This window comes from Hylobates moloch, unplaced genomic scaffold, assembly GCF_009828535.3.
Source record: "Hylobates moloch isolate HMO894 unplaced genomic scaffold, HMol_V3 SCAFFOLD_1, whole genome shotgun sequence".
Lineage (NCBI taxonomy): Eukaryota > Metazoa > Chordata > Mammalia > Primates > Hylobatidae > Hylobates > Hylobates moloch.
Window position 1 is genome coordinate 186,066,890 of NW_026652276.1, and position 15,685 is coordinate 186,082,574.

Consider the following 15,685-nt stretch of genomic DNA (forward strand, 5'->3'; position numbering starts at 1 on the left):
AATCACATGATAAAAATGTAGGATAAAAACTCCAAGTCTGTAAATAGAGCCATCCTCCCAGATGCTCTTCTCCTGGACCATGCAGAGGAGGAAGACACGTGCTAAAGAAGCTGGAGCCAAATGTCTAGACACTGACTTAGGAAGCTGCATACCACAAAAGGCCTACCACAATAAAGAGGTAAGTATAAAGTCTCTCAATAACAGAGCTTTCAGAGATTCTAGTTTTCCTTTTTTTAAAAAATAACTTCCAACCAGGTGCGGAGGCTCACGCCTGTAATCCCCGCACTTTGGCAGGCCGAGGCAGGCAGATCACGAGGTCAGGAGATCGAGACCATCTTGGCTAACATGGTGAAACCCCGTCTCTACTTAAAGTACAAAAAAAAAAATTAGCCGGGCGTGGTGGCGGGCGCCTGTAGTCCCAGCTACTTGGGAGGCTGAGGCAGAAGAATGGCGTGAACCCAGGAGGTGGAGCTTGCAGTGAGCCGAGATGGCGCTACTGCAGTCCAGCCTGGGCGAGAGAACAAGACTCTGTCTCAAAAAAATAAATAAATAAAAATAAAAAATAATTTCCTTCCAGTCACATCATTATGTAATAACAAAATCACTCTCAATGTATACTTAAATACGAAGACATACCTCCAGGATATCACAGGTTCAATTCCAGACCACCTCAATAAAGAAAGTCACACAAATTTTTTGGTTTCCCAGTGCATATAAAAGCTCTGTTTACATGATACCATAGACTATTAAGTGTGCAACAGCACTCTGGGAAGCTGCGGCAGGAGGATCTCTTGAGCCCAGGAATTCAAGGCCAGCCTGAGCAACATAGCAAGACCCGTATCTATCATTAAAGTGATCATAAAAATATAAATTATTCACACTAAGAACTAAAATATACAGATACATAATTTTTTTTAAGAAACGAGGTCTCACTTTGTTGCCCACGCTGGTCTCAAACTCCCAGGCTCAAGCAATCCACCCACCTTGGCCTCCCAAAGTGCTGGGATTATAGGCGTGAGCCACATGCCCAGCAAATACAATTTTTTTTTTTTTTTTTTTTTTTAAAGAAAATCTGTTGTTTATTGTCACCGCCTTCATCAATGATCTCAGATGCAGGATCTTCTGGGTAGGTAACTTGCTGTAAGCTTCTACATCAGCACTGGCTGCTTCACCTTGTACTTTTATGTTATGATGACAGGTTCCTTTCTTAAGCCTCGTGTGCCAACCTCTTTGGTTGAGCCAGCTTCAAACTTTTCTTCTGCACCTTCCTCACCTCTCTCAGCCTTCACAAAATTGAAGAGAGTCAGGGCCTTGCTCTGGATTAGGTTTTGAGTTAAGGCAATGTTGGGACTGGTTGATATTCTATCCAGATCCAACATTCAGACTTTCTCCATATCAGCAATAAGGGTGTTTTGCTTTCTTATCATTTGTGTTCACTGAAGTAACACTTTAAATTTCCTTCAAAAATTTTTCCTTTGCATTCATACTTGTCTAATTGTTTGTCGTAAGAGGTCTAGCTTTCCTCCTTCTCAGCTTTTGACATGCCTTCCTCACTAAGCTTAATCATTTCTTACTTTTGATTTAAAGTGTGAGACGTGTAACTCTTCCTTTCACTTAAATACTCACAGAACATTGTAGGATTATGAATTAGCTTAATTTCAATACTGCTGCGTCTCAGGAAGTAGGAAGGTCAAAGAGGAGGGAGAGAGACAGAGAACAGGTCAGTGGAGCAGTCAGAACACACACAGCATGTATCCACTAAGCTCACTGTCTTACATGAGCACAGTTCTTAGAACCCCAAAACAATTACCATATTAACATCAAAGATCACTCATCACAGATCACTGTAATCACAGATACATAATGAAAACTTCTGAAATACTGCAAGAATTACCAAACTAACACAGAGACACAGGCTCTTAGAAAAAAAAATGGCACAAACAGATTTGCAAGATGTAGAGTTGTCACAAAATTTCAATTTGTATTTAAAGTAAAACAGCCTGGACAACATGGTGCAAGCCTGTTTCTACAAAACAAACAAACAAAAAATATATATATAAAATTAGCCAGGCATGGTGGCACACACCTGTGGTCCCAGCTACTACCCAGGAGGCTGAGGTAGGAGGATCACTTGAGCCCAGGAGGCAGAGTTTGCAGTGAGCGGAGATTGCGCCACCGCACTCAGGTGTGGACAACAGAGCAAGACCTAGTCTCAAAAAAAAAAAAAAAAACAAACAAAAACAAAGACCACAATATTAGCAAAGTATAACAAAATGAAGTACAGGTCGGGCCACATCTGTAAGTCCACCATTTTGGGAGGCTGAGGTGGAATGATCATTTGAGGCCAGGAGATCCAGACCAGCTTGGGTAACACAGGCAGACTCTGTCTGAACAAAAAATACAAAATTTAGCCAAATGTGGTGGCACACGTCTATACTACCAGCTATGAAGTTTAGGATGACTTTGCCAAATGAAGAAATGAGGACTGGGCCCATTCTAAACAGAAAAATGGCACATCCAAAGCTACAGAGAACCTATCATGTGCACCATATGAGTAGTTTTGGTGGCTGGCAGGACTTAAGTCGGTACTGGTAAGAAATGAAGCCAGAGATAACGGCAGGGGCCTGTTCCCAGAGCACTTTCTGGGCCATACAAAGATATGTCACTTTTAAGTAGGGCAGAAATAAAATGAGGTATGCCTGTACTTGCCAATGTATTTTCACTCATCTAAAGTGCCCAACTTTTTCCTTATTCTAAAGCCTAACTGTCTGACATTTGGACTGAGACTACTTTCTTTAAAGGCAGAGGGAAGACCGGGCACAGTGGCTCACACTTGTAATCCCAGCACTTTGTGAGGCTGGGCACAGTGGCTCACACCTGTAATCCCAGCACTTTGTGAGGCCCAGGCAGGTGGATCACTTGAGTTCAGGAGTTTGAGACCAGCCTGGCCAATATGGTGAAACCCCATCTCTACTAAAAACACAAAAAATTAGCTGGGCATGGTGGCACACGCCTGTAGTCCCAACTACTCGGGAAGCTGAGGCACAAGAATTGCTTGAACCCAGGGGGCAGAGGGTGCACTGAGCCAAGATCGCACCACTGCACTCCAGCCTGGGAAACAGAACGACATTTTTTTTTGCGGGGAAGGGTGTCTCAAATAAATAAAATAAAGGCAGAGGAAATAAAAAACATATAGAAAGTAAAGCGAGAGGAAAAATTAACAGCATAGAATATAAAGAAAAAATATCTCTACTTGTGGTTGCATTCCATTTCTCAAGTTAGGGATTGACTATTTTATTATTCTTTATGCTTACAATTTCCTGTATTAAATACATTTAAAAATTCACGATTTTCAAATATTTTAACCAGAAGAATAACTGAAAGATGTGCCAAAGCAAAATGGAATGCTGTTTATTCCAAAATGACGGCCTAGTCACCTCCTAGTTTTTCCGTTGCTCTCACATGTTCCCTTCCATATTTCCTTCTCTGAAATACAGAGAAGCCTCAGCTACCAACACCTCAAGGAATCAATGATTCTTGACAGTCATATGTTCATGAGCTGAAAGGTTACTTATCTTAACTTTATTTAAGCCATCCTAAATTGAAATATTCATGTCTGGTTAAAAAGTAAACTACGCTGGGTGTGGTGGCTCACACCTGTAATCCCAGCACTTTGGGAGGCCGAGGCGGGCCGATCACCTGAGGTCAGGAGTTCGAGACCAGCCTGGCCAACATGGCAAAACCCCATCTCTACAAAATATACAAAAATTAGCTGGGTGTGGTGGCATATGCCTGTAATCCCAGCTACTCAGAAGGCTGAGGAAAGAGAATCGCTTATACCTGGGAGTAGAAGTTGCAGTGAGCCGTGCCACTACACTCCAGCCTGGGTGATAGAGTGAGACTCTGTCAAAAAAAAAAAAAAAACTGAGCATAATATAGTTTCTTGGCTAACTCCAGGCTTTTCCTTATTGGCACTACTCAGATATTCTCAGGGCCTCTGAAACACACCTGAAGATCTGCTACTTCTGCACCAGTGGTGCCATATTGGGACAGTGCTTTTTGCTTGCTATTGTTTTTCTGTTTTATTCCTTACAGACAGACTATTGCCTTATGTTGCCATCTGTGTACCCTTCTAATTGGCTGATTTGATCCTGTTGAGAAAACTATAAATGGTAGTTTCCCACACTGTTCATAAAGTTTTCCTTAACCCATCTATGGCACTTGAATGTTTATGAGTTCTACATCAAGTTCTCATAAAGACAGTTCTACTACTGCTCTCTCTCTTGAGGGTTCCATTGCCACAGTACCTCTGCTTCTGTTTGAGCATCTCCTTGATTCTTTCCCAAGTGATCAGCTCTACAACTGTAGCTTCCAAGTGGAACATAACAGTATGCCAGGCTTGGCCAGGCGCGGTGGCTCACGCCTGTAATCCCAACACTTTGGGAGGCCAAGGGGGGCGGGGTGGGGGGGTAGAAGCGGATCACCTGAGTGAAAGACCTGGGGCCAAGTTCTGGGTCTGTTACTTAGCTGGGTAACATCAGACATGGAAATGGGAAAAAGAAGTTCTGCAGTTTAGACAAAAGTTTTTTTATCCAGTTTCACAGCATCCCCTGCAAATTTCTCTTCGAGCTCTACTCAATATTCAACATTTTGTATTCAAATGTTAGATACCTATTGTTTACCAGCACTGTATTTAACAAGGTATGAATCCAATAAAATTTTATCGAGTTCCCTAAACCGTCTCATCAGAGGTTTTGGTGAAAAAAAATTCACAGCAACTGTTCCTTTAAAGGCTATCATCCCTTGTGAGGTTTGAAACAAAGGCAAAGCTATGCCTGGATCTTTCTTTTTTGTTGTTTTTTTTTGTTTTTGTTTTTTTTTTGAAATGGAGTCTCTGTGTTCAGGCTAGAGTGCTGTGGCACAATCTCAGCTCACTGCAACTTCCGCCTCCCAGGTTCGAGCAGTTCTCCTGCTCAGCCTCTCAAGTAGCTGGGATTATAGAGGCGTGCCACCACGCCTGGCTAATTTTTGTATTTTTAGTAGAGACAGGATTTCACCATGTTGGCCAGACTGGTCACGAACTCCTGACCTCAAGTGATCTGCCCACCTTGGCCTCCCAAAGGGCTGGAATTATAGGTGTGAGCCACCGCACCCAACCCTTAGTCATTTTCTAATCCTGTTTTTCTATGCCTGATGCCCAGAATATTCTCTAATAATATGTCTTTTGGCAAATATTGGTTTTCTTTAAAAAATATAAAGTAGGCCGGGCGTGGTGGCTCACACTTCTAATCCCAGCACTTTGGCAAACCGAGGCAGGTGGATCACGTGAGGTCAGGAGTTTGAGACCAGCTTGGCCAACATGGCGAAACCCTGTCTCTAGTAAAAACAAAAAAAATCAGCCGGGTGTGGTGGCATGCGCCTGTAGTCCCAGCTACTTGGGAGGCTGAGGCATGAGAATCGCTTGAACCCAGGAGGCAGAGGTTGCGGTGAGCCAAATTGCGCCACTGCGCCCCAGCCTGGGTGACAGAGCAAGACTCCATCTCAAAAAAAAAAAAAAGAAAATATTTTATTAATATTTAATATTTAATCTATCTTTACATATTTATATAGTTTTAATATATTTTAATGTTTGTTTTGTTATAAATTCATATAAATTTATATATTATATAAACATTTTGATGTAAATTAATATTTCATACTAATTACATGAATAAGACTATCTTGGATGTGTTAAACTAAATGCATTATAAAATTAAATACACATACAATGGAGTATTATTCAGCCACTAAAAGGAATGAAGTATGACACATGCTACAAGATGGATGGACCTTGAAAACATAATACTAAGTAAAGTATTGTTTAACTCTGCTTATATGTGGTAGCAAGAATAAGCAAATTTCATTGACAAAAGGTAGAACAGTAGTTACCAGGGCTAGGAAGGGAAAATGGGGAGTTGCTGTTCAATGGGTACAGAGTTTCTGTTTGAAATGAAAAATTTCTAGAAACAGTGGTCACGGTCACAAAACAATATGAATGTACTTAATGCAACTGAACTGCACACTTTAAAAATGTGGTTAAGATGGTTTTATGTGGTATACATTTTACCACAATTTGAAAGTACACTAGTGGCTCACACAGTATTTCTCTTGGATAACACTAGACACACAGGGTTCAGTTTCCACAATGAAAGATACCGAGGATTAGGAATGGCTACAAAAGTCACCTCAAATTCTCAGTATACAGGATATAAACACTGCTAGCAAATGTACTTCGTGGTTTCTTGAAGAACTTCTAATGAATACTACCCAATTTAACCCCACAAGGAGAAAAGTGTGGGGTTAAATTAGGTTGCTAATAAATGGCTTGCTATCATCAAGCTTAAAATATGGACCTTATTTTTTCCTACTAAAGAATGGCTCTGAAGAGTACAAGAATACTTTGTGCAATCTCACAGCCATTTCCATAAACTATTCCACAAGTGCTTTTCAACACGCATCTTCAAAATACTCTTCACAAAGACAATCAGCTTTGTGCTAAGAGTACTTTTCTCTATAAAAGACACACAATTTTACAAAAGTAGTATCATACACAGAGAAGCAAGAAAGTGGATGTTCTTTTGATTTCTAGTATTCAGTCCTCTTAATTCACCAACTTTTCTGAATCTTGGCCTTCCTAGGTTCCTAACTTAGGAGATACATAGTTTTGACTCATATTTCTTAAGGCAATGAAGTAGTTTTGAGCCTCTGAACACAAAAAGAAAGAAATGTAACAAATTATTTCCAGTTAGTGTATATGATTTTAAAAAAGTCTTTAGAAGAAAGATTCCAAATGCATCAAGCATATTTCCTAAAATTCAAATATATAATAAAGTATAACTTAGAGGAATTACAGTGAAACAGGAGAGGAAAGAAAATACGATGGAAGTCCACTGGCTTCACAAGAACTAAGGAAATCTGATTTCAGGAAGCCAAAGGAGAGATGGCATCATAGCCATTTCCATATTTAAATATTTGAGGAAGGCTTATGAGGCTATTAACTGACACAGAAGAAAAACACTAATACAGAGCTTACTATGTGCCAGGTACTGTTGTGGGGGCTTACTACTTCTTAGCTCATTTAATCCACACAAACCCTCCATGGAGTAGACATTGCCATTATCAACTCTCTTTTACAGAAGAGAAAACTAAAGCAGAGAGGTTAAACAGCTTGGCCCAAGGTCATACAGATAGCAAATGTTAAAGCTGGAAAAATCCAGGCACTCTGGCTCCAGAGGCCACTATACATACTCTCTCCTAATATTTACAGCAGGTTCAGAATAATGTGCGGTGAGGTTTTAAGTCTCATAAACTAATTACAAACTAGACACTAAGAATACTTAGTGAACTCCCCTCACCCACCTACTGGGCAATACTCTAGGGAATTCTCAATAACAGTAACTCACAGGTATGATAAAATTCTCAAACTGAAATAAACATGGGCCAATTTTATTAGGTTGGTGAAAAAGAAACTGCGTTTTTTGAGATTAGTTTTGGAATAAAAAGTAAAAACAAGCTGTTAGAAACAGCAAACCAACTGCCAATCAAAGACCTTTAGTTTTACATGGTGTTCGATAAATACACTGAATGAAGTGACACAGACACAGATCTGTGGTCCATAAATCACAGTGATCACAAGTGCTGGAAACAGGTAGAATACAGCCATCACATTTTCACTATAAATTGTACTCAATGTTACCTTATTGAACATTTGCATATTTTTCAAAACACATTGGCTTTCCCTGATATGGTGGCCATCTGGCCCCTCAGATGTGTCAACATCCTACAGCCCACCGTCTTGGTTTTTCACTCCTATAAAAGATAAGGCACACCATTTACCATTTTAGACACACAGAAAGGTCCATGCTACAATTAATTACCTAAAAGGTCTTCAGAGATTACCACAATCTGGCAAGTTCTCTTCCCCAAACCTACAAAGCTCTATCAAGCTTTAACAATTAACAAAATCTTTGTTACATCAATTACTTTTGTTTTATTTTCATTTTTAATTAAGCTGTAATTGTTTTTTTTTTTTTTTTTGACACGGAGTCTTCCTCTGTCACCCAGGCTGGAGTGCAGCAGCACCATCTCAGCTCACTGCAACCTCCACCTCCTAGGTTCAAGCAATTCTCCTGCCTCAGCCTCCCAAGTAGCTGGAATTACAGGCATGCACCACTATGCCCAGCTAATTTTTGTATTTTTAGTAGAGACGGGGTTTCACCATGTTGGCCAAGCTGGTCTCGAACTCCAGACCTCGTGATCCGACTACCTCAGCCTCCCCAAAATGCTGGGATTACAGGCGTGAGCCACCACGCCTGGCCTGTATTTTTATATACAGTAAAATTCATCTTTTTCATGTTCAGTTGTGTAAGTTTTGACACAGCTGTGCAACCACTACCACAACCAAAATATAGAAGAGTTCCATCACCCAAAAAATTCCCCATTGCCACACTACAGCCAACTCCTCTCCCACCTCTACCTCCTGGCAACTATTGATGTGTTTCCCAGAGTCTGTATGCTTTTGAGTCTAGCTTCTTTCACTTAACATAATGCCTTTAAACATGCATCCACTTGCTGCATGTATTCATAGTTCTTTTTTTTTTAACTGATGAGTAGGGTTCCATTGCTATGGATGTATCAGAGTTTGTTTATCCATTCACCAATTAGGGAAATTTGGAAAGCCCACATTTTTGTTAATTGTTAAAAAAAAAAAAAATGCTGCTACAAGCAGTTATGTGTAGGTTTTTTTTCTGAACCTAAGTTTCTGTTTCACTTAGGTAAATACCCAGGAGTAGGTCATATAGTGTCTGACTCTAAGAAACTGCTAAATTGTGAGATGACTGCTTGAGACCAGAAGTCTGAGGCCGGCCTGCGCAACACAGCAACACAGCAAGACCGTATCTCTTACAAAAAAGAAAAGCAAACAAAAGTATCAAATAAAAAGGCCCTATAGGATACCATGGCTCAGATTATACTGCAACCCTCTGCCTAAAATAGTTCATCTCCATCCCTCCTCAGCTGATGCCTCACGTTGGCAGTAGGAGACAGCAGAGGCACAGGGCCCACTCCAACAGAGCCCACCTCCCGCTGTAAGGAGGACTTCACGCAGCCCTGCATCACAATGCCAGCAAGAGAACCTGTGACAGCAGTCTTTCCAGGGAGACAATGGAGGCCAACGCCTCATATTCTGTTCAGCTCAGTTAGCACACAGTGAACCCAGTTATCCATCATCACCCAAACCCTCTCCTACATCCCACTTTCACCACCATGAATGCCCTCTACCTTCCACCAGCCCCCGAAGACCCTCCCCCATCCATACCCACTGAAACGTTAAGATCTGCCACGTCTCCAGAAGGGCTGCTCCTTGCCCTAACAGGACTGGCTGCCCAGTGGGCACTCTTCCTCCTGCTGGAACTGAGAATGAGCCTCTGTATCTCTACAGTCCTGTGTTCTGCATGGCCTGGATGGAGGTGGGGCCACACAGTCTCACCATCCCAATCTGAAGACAAGCAAGTTATCTTCCTAAACCTGCAAAGCTCTATCAAGCTTTAAAAGTTAAAATCTTTGCTACATCAACTACTTTTGTTTTCATTTTTTATTATGAGTGGAGTCAGGTGGGAGAGCCTGATACTTCCAAGCAAAGGATCTGCCTTAAGCCTTCTTTCTGATATCCTTTATCTTCTCATTTTTTAAGGCCTACCAAAAATAATCTGAACCTAAAAACACACTAAAGCTGACATATATATTTCTAGCTAAGGAAAATTAGCAAAAGAAACATTAAGAAATTAAATATATTCATCTTTTAGTCTGTTGTACCACAGACACTGGAGAGATATAATGGTCTCATCACCTCACAAGAAGCGTAACTCATTCTGACACAATCTTTAGAATGTAATGGGATAAGGCCTGGTGCCATGGCTCACGCCTGTAATCCCAGCACTTTGGGAGGCTATGGCAGGCAGATCATCTGAAGTCAGGAGTTCTAGACCAGCCTGGTTAACATGGTGAAATCCCATCTCTACCAAAAAATACAAAAATTAGCCAGGTGTGGTGGAGAGTGCCTGTAGTCACAGCTACCTGGGAGGCTGAGGCAGGAGAATTGCTTAAACCCAGGCAGCGTAAGTCGCAGTGAGCCGAGATCGCACCACTGCACTCCAGCCTGGGTGACAGAGAGAGACTCTGTCTCAAAAAAGAATACAAAACAAACAATACACAGATCTAAAATATTTCCAAAATAAAAATCATTCCTTCCAGTCAGAAGCATATGAAGTGCCCATCAAAAGTTAAATATAATATTTAAGAGAAATTCTTTATGCTTCAACTTAATTCAAATGTACAAATTAATTTTTAAAATATAGTATTAGCAATAATTGGCCGGGCATGGTGGCGTGCACCTGTAGGCCCGGCTACTCAGGAGGGTGAGACAGGAGAATTGCTTGAACCCGGGAGGCAGAGGCTACAGTGAGCCAAGATCATGCCACCGCACTCCAGACTGGGCAAGAGACAGCGAGACTCTATCTCAAAAAAAAAAAAAATTTATATATATATATACACACACACACACACATATTTAGAACACTAACTCTGTGCACATAGAAAACTTGTGTGACTTGTATAGTTATACATCTGACATCATGGCTGGGATATACTAATATTTCAACACAAACAAATGTGACTATAAAACAAAACTGATTTTCTGCCATGACTTATGGAAACAAAAGAATAGCCACAGGAGGAATGTATTGTAATATTTTCATTTGTACTGTAACCATTTTCAAGGCCAAAATACAACTAATAGAAATTAATGCATGTCTAAGCTTCATGTCAGCATAAAATTAAAAATGACCTGAGTACAACCTACAGAATGGGAGAAAATTTTTGCAATCTACTCATCTGACAAAGGGCTAATATCCAGAATCTACAATGAACTTAAACAAATTTACAAGAAAAAATCAAACAACCACATCAAAAAGTGGGCAAGGGATATGAACAGACACTTCTCAAAACAAGACATTTATGCAGCTAGCAGACACATGAAAAAATGCTCATCATCACTGGCCATCAGATAAATGCAAATCAAAACGACAATGAGATACCATCCCACACCAGTTAGAATGGCGATCATTAAAATATCAAGAAACAACAGGTGCTGGAGAGGATGTGGAGAAAACAGGAACACTTTTACACTGTTGGTGGGACTGTAAACTAGTTCAACCGTCGTGGAAGACAGTGTGGCGATTCCTCAAGGATCTAGAACTAGAAATACTATTTGACCCAGTAATCCCATTACTGGGTATATACCCAAAGGATTATAAATCATGCCACTATAAAGACACATGCACATGTATGTTTATTGCGGCATTATTCACAGTAGCAAAGACTTGGAACCAACCCAAATGTCCATCAATGATAGACTGGATTAAGAAAATGTGCCACATGGCTGGGCGCGGTGGCTCACTCCTGTAATCCCAGCACTTTGGGAGGCTGAGGCAGGTGGATCACGAGGTCAGGAGATCAAGATCATCCTGGCTAACACATGAAACCCCGTCTCTACTAAAAATACAAAAAAAAAAAAAAAGCCGCAGCTCCAGCTCCAAGCCCACAGCCCACCGCTGGCGGCTGGGTGCTGCCGAGGCCAGGGGCACACACGATTGGCATCTGCCAGTGCCAAGACTGTGCCGCCCCCACAACCGAGGAGCCAAAGGGGGACGCCGGGCCTCTGGGCCACTGCCCTCGCTTTGTCTTCGTTGTTGTGAACGCCGTCCACTCAGGAGGCGCCCCGCAACCGGCGTGATGAGTGCCAACGAGGACCCAGAGATGGAACTAGAAGTATTACACTCTATTTATGAAGGAGATGAAAGTTTCTGGGAATTAAGTCCAGTTTCTTTTCAGTATAGGATAGGTGAAAATGGTGATCCCAAAGCCTTCTTAATAGAGATTTCCTGAACAGAAACATATCCCCAAACACCTCCAATTCTATCTACGAACGCTTTTTTTGTTTTTTAAAAAACACCATATCATCCGCTGTAAAGCAGAGTATATGGCCAAGCTACAGGAAGCAGGAGAAGCTAATCTTGGAACCGCTATGACCTATACGTTGTTTGAATATGCCAAAGACAATAAAGAGCAGTTAATGGAGAATCACAATCCCATTAATTCCGCAACATCGATAAGCAATATCATCTCAACTGAAACTCCTAATACAGCCCCATCAAGTAAGAAAAAAGACAAAAAAGAACAACTTTCAAAAGCCCAGAAGCGTAAGCTGGCAGACAAAACAGATCACAAAGGAGAACTTCCTCGAGGCTGGAACTGGGTTGATGTTGTGAAGCATTTAAGCAAAACTGGCTCTAAGGATGATGAGTAGCACTTGGAATTTGAGACAAGGAAAGAGCATTCTTTAAAAAGTAAAACTGGGTTCAAAATCTTTCATTACTATTTTCTGGTATTGAGGTGGCTTTTTATAAAACAATTTTTGTATGTTTCTTACATTAAAAAGGTTGTAAGTTGAAAGTTCATGAAGAGATCCGGTTGTACTAAATTATTTTCACAAACTTGCCTTAATAAAAGGTGAAAATGTTACAGTTTAGTATACTTTATGAAGCCTCTTGAGTTTTGTAAATGGACAGGCATGTCGAATAAGAATCAGTGTTAATTTATATGATCTTATCCTGGTGGATGTGCTGTCTTCTTAAAGGAGTATGAAGCCCTTTTCAAACTATCACTCCAGTGGAGCCAAGTACTCAATGAACAGTTACTCCATAGTGCAAACCATATTAATAGGCTTTTTATCTTAAATAAAGTCCTCATCTCTTCTTTTGCTTAATTACTGAACCGTAAATTGCTTCAGAGAAATTTAAATGCTGGCATTTGAACTTTATACATGATACTTTTGGTAGTTTCTTTTAATTTTTGAAAGGTGAACTGCTTCCCTTTAATAAATTAATGTCTATACTTTTCTCTTGATTTGGGTCAAGATGTTTGATCATGAGTGCTTTGAGTGATACGTGGAATAGGAGAATATAAAAACAAATCTGCCAAATACACTAGAAAGCATTTTAGTAAGAAATACTGGCCCTTCCTTAAAACATTTCTCTTGCATATACCAGGATGGGAGTAAAAGATGCCTTAATATTTAATTTTTGTATTGTTGGAGACATTGATTTTAATAAAATCCTATCTATCGGCAAAAAAAAAAAAAATTAGCCAGGCATGGTGGTGGGCACCTGTAGTCCCAGCTACTTGGGAAGCTGAGGCAGGAGAATGGCATGAACCCGGGAGGCGGAGCTTCCAGCAAGCCGAGTTTGCGCCGCTGCACTCCAGCCCGGGCGACAGAACAAGACTCTGTCTCAAGAAAAAAAAAAGGGGAAAAAAAAAAAGAAAATGTGGCACATATACACCATGGAATACTATGCAGCCATAAAAAAGGATGAGTTCATGTCCTTTGTAGGGACATAGATGAAGCTGGAAACCACCATTCTGAGCAAACTATCACAAGGACAGAAAACCAAACACCGCATGTTCTCACTCATAGGTGGGAACTGAACAATGAGAACACTTGGACACAGAGCGGGGAACATCACACAGCAGGGCCTGTCGTGGGGTGGGGAGCTGGGGGAGGGATAGCATTGGGAGAAATACCTAATGATACCTAATGTAAGTGATGAGTTAATGGGTACAGCAAACCAACATGGCACATACATACATATGTAACAAACCTGCACGTTGTGCACATGTACCCTAGAACTTAAAGTATAATTTTTTTAAAATGACCTGAGTAAAAAGTAAGTAACATTTAATTTGGGGTGGCATTAAATCCACAAGTGAGATTTATGGAAATAAAAGGGAAGAGCTCTTAATTTTCATATTCCTATATGAAAATTAATTCATATTACTAAAAGAAAATTAAGGAAGTTATGGCTGATGTCCATCCTGGCAGCATTATACACTGGAAAAAAAACCCAGAAAACTGGGATTTGAATGTTGACTCTTTAATCTGATCCCTTAAATCAAGTCTCATCTTTCATAAACCTGTTTCTTCATCTATAAAATGATGTCAAAGTAGTAACTCAATTCGTACAGTTTAATGGTTACATAGTAAAAAAACAAAACACACGAATATGTGGCAGAGGGTCAAACTAACCATGTGAAAAGTTAGTGAAAACGTTTGGAACAAATTTTCACCACGTGATAAAGAGCAGTTACAACCTGTTCACTGTTTTGGATCTTTTGTTAACAGCTGAAAAAAACAGAAATATTTTGAGAAAATCGGTAGAGTTGACTACAGAAGTTTTCATTACGACCTGAAAACAGGAAATTTGCAATGGTATACTTTGCTGTACTACAAATTCAAGAAAACATCCATCTCAAAATCACAAGTGAGGACAATTTTAACTTGTTTATTTGATCTCAATGGCACTGCTAATGTAGCACAAGACCAAGAGTCAATTGGACCCATTGTTCAAGACTGCTGAATGTTAACAAGGAGTTAACTGTGGCTTAGAAACTAGTTTCATCATCCTATTTTGGCTCACAGTCCATGAGTCAAAAATAATAAACCAAAAGCTGTAACAACCCAGATTGCCTATCCAGGTTATTCACCAAACTCGGCACTTAATGACTTTTAGCTGGTTCCAAAAATTGATTCTAACATAAAATGATAAAGATTTATGACCAATGAACATATTCAAATCCTAAAGCAGACCTTGGGGTACAATGGCAGCATTGTTGGAGTAAGTACAGTACACACCATTTGGAAGCCAGATTCATTTCAATTTGAAACTAGTAACTGTATTTATAAATAAGTCTCAGACCATAAACCACAGAAAGTGCACAGCAGTGCCACCTTAAATCCTTTTTGGAACAAGGTAGGCTATGCATGTATGCATACTAAAGTAAACAGAGTTGTCCTGCCCAAAGACTTGCCCTGATTTTGTCTTAACTCTTCATTTCCCATTAGATAGTATCCCGAGCCTTAGTTAGATGACTGAAAGAAAAACTGATAAACTGAAAAACAAAATATTTGGTCCACCTTTCTGTTTTAGTATCATGACTACAGGAATCTTGAGACAGAAGATATACAGACAATCCACTGTGAGCACCACAGGGCTGCCCTGGCCCCGGGTTACAATCACTGATTGATACATGCTGCCTACAGATGCCCTCAGACTAGGGACACCCTCTTCACTAAAAGAAAGACTAAAAGCCTTCTTATCCTAAATGTAAGTCAAAAAGCATGCAGCTTTAAAACCAAACTATTACACAGCTAAAGAAGATCCTGACCTAACAGAAAGATAAAAACTATCCTCTAGTCTAAACTTTAGAAGCATCTAGAACCAGAGCAAAATACTTTAGGTCAAGTTCATATTTTCATAGGTTTCCATGTTTTCTGGGATTTCTAAAATCTTGGAGACAATAGAGGATGATTACTTAACAAAAATCCTGTTGCCAGCCAGGCGCTGTGGCTCATGCCTGTAATCCCAGCACTTTGGGAGACTGAGGTGGGCAGATCACCTGAAGTCAAGAGTTTGAGGCCAGCCTGACCCACATAGTGAAACCCTGTCTCTACTAAAAATACAAAATTAGCTGGGTATTTTTACAGGTGGTGGGCACCTGTAATCCCAGCTACTGGGGAGGCTGAGGCAGGAGA

The 15,685-nt window shown here is 40.4% G+C and overlaps 1 protein-coding gene and 1 pseudogene across 15 annotated transcripts in view; one reads left to right on the plus strand and one right to left on the minus strand.

Annotated features, from left to right (window-relative positions):
- Window positions 1-15,685, minus strand: part of SRPK2 (SRSF protein kinase 2) — a 297,326-nt gene that overhangs the window by 179,737 nt on the left and 101,904 nt on the right. The window contains exon 2 of one of the 15 annotated variants that reach the window (XM_058425646.1): window positions 7,736-7,848. The exons of the other annotated variants lie outside the window; for them this stretch is intronic. The gene's annotated coding sequence lies outside the window, so the exon portion shown is untranslated. The remainder of the gene's footprint in view (window positions 1-7,735; window positions 7,849-15,685) is intronic. 15 annotated transcript variants of the gene reach the window in all.
- LOC116814207 (RWD domain-containing protein 4-like) lies at window positions 11,830-13,002 on the plus strand (annotated as a pseudogene).